Source organism: Rutidosis leptorrhynchoides, chromosome 3 (genome assembly GCF_046630445.1).
Source record: "Rutidosis leptorrhynchoides isolate AG116_Rl617_1_P2 chromosome 3, CSIRO_AGI_Rlap_v1, whole genome shotgun sequence".
Taxonomy (NCBI): domain Eukaryota; kingdom Viridiplantae; phylum Streptophyta; class Magnoliopsida; order Asterales; family Asteraceae; genus Rutidosis; species Rutidosis leptorrhynchoides.
In genome coordinates, this window is record NC_092335.1 from 378176162 (window position 1) to 378177978 (window position 1817).

At 36.3% G+C, this 1817-nt stretch overlaps 1 non-coding gene across 1 annotated transcript; it reads right to left on the minus strand.

Moving 5' to 3' along the window:
* Positions 1–1099: 1099 nt before the first annotated feature.
* Positions 1100–1206, minus strand: LOC139903162 (small nucleolar RNA R71). Its single transcript, XR_011778004.1, has one exon. It is a non-coding gene; the product is annotated as a small nucleolar RNA R71 (small nucleolar RNA).
* Between the last annotated feature and the right edge of the window lie 611 nt (positions 1207–1817).

Genomic DNA, 1817 nt, shown 5'->3' on the forward strand with positions numbered 1-1817 from the left:
AATATTTAGTTTTTAGACTTTTAAGTTTCGACGCTTTACTTTCTTATTTTTATTTTTCGGCTTTTTATTTTTCGACGCTTATTTTCGACCTCTTGTTTTTCGACGCGCTGTTTCTTTCTCATTTCTACGCTCTAGTTTTTAGGACATAGAATTTTCTTTGTTTTCTTTAAATTTCGACGAAAAATTATTTTAAGCGGTTAAATTGATAGACATTCAAAATTTTCTGGTTCGTAGTAATAGTTGGATTTGTTAGTGGCGAGTTGTGGGCTTCCAATTTAAAGGGTCCTGGCTACCTGCTGCATCTATTGGCTATTTGAAACGTGGGCAAAATCAGAAAAGTCTATTAATTTGATAACTTTAATAATTTTTATCTTTATAACTAATAGGATATTCAGTGAATGCGCCGAGCAAAATGTTCACCACCTTTCATACGTTCACCACCTGTAACTCGATCAAGACATCTAGCCAATATTGTCGCCGTTGATTTTTCTTTAGAATCATCATCTAGTCGACCAAGTACTCCAATTCAAATTTCCGATAATCTATTTTTTAAACCCGACCTCACAATTGAGAACCCGGAGGATATTCAAGGACAATTCAGAGATCATGAACCACTAATTATTCCTCATGAACCACAAATCATACAACCAGAGATTGTCGAGGAAGAAACCATTAAATCAGAATCCTCTAGTGATTCAAATTCAACAATTTCAATCATGAAAAATCAGGAACCTCTAAGTATGGAAGATCGAATGAGAGCCACACGCACTGGCCAAGGTCATGCCATTACTCAACCAGGCATTAATACACCAGATTACGAAATCAAAGGACAAATCCTACACATGGTAACTAATCAATGCCAATTTAGTGGTACGCCAAAAGAAGATCCAAACGAACATCTTCGAACCTTTAGTAGGATTTGTACTCTATTCAAAACAGAGAAGTTGAGGATGAACATATCTATTTCATGTTGTTTCCCTGGACTTTAAAGGGAGAAGCCAAAGATTGGTTAGAATCATTACCCGAAGGAGCGATTGACACATGGGGTGTCTTAGTTGAAAAATTTCTTAAAAGATTCTTTCCAGCATCTAAAGCCATGAGACTTCAAGGAGAAATTGTTACATTCGCGCAAAAGCCAAATGAAACATTATATGAAGCGTGGACAAGATTCGGAAAGTTGTTTAGAGGATGTCCTCAACATGGTTTAGATACTTATCAAATAGTTCAAATATTCTACCAAGGATGCGACGTTGCTACACGAAAGGACATCGACACATCAGCTGGTGGTTCCATTATGAAGAAAACAGCAACTGAAGCTCACAAAATTATTGGTAACACAGCCTCCCACTCACATGAGTGGCATCAAGAAAAAGATATATTTCGTTCATCTAAAGCGCTAGAGCCGATTCTAGACATGACTTTGATTCCATTTCCGCAAAGTTAGACGCTTTCGAGAGACGAATGGAAAAGATGACTAAAGATATTCACGCAATATGAATTAGTTGTGAGCAGTGTGGAGGACCACATTTGACAAAAGATTGTCTCAGTATTGAACAAACAATGAAACAAAGAGGGAATGTTTCATACATGAACCAAAGGCCTGAAAATAATTATCAGAATAATTATCAACCGCCAAGACCAAACTTCAATCAAAATCAGAATTATAATCGAAATGTTCCATACAACAACCAACAAGGTCCTAGCAATCAACAAGTATCTAACAATACTTACAATCAGCAAAGACCTATTTTTCCAAATAAACCACCACAAACCGATGATAAAAAGCCAAATTTAGAAGATATGATGTCGAAGCTAGT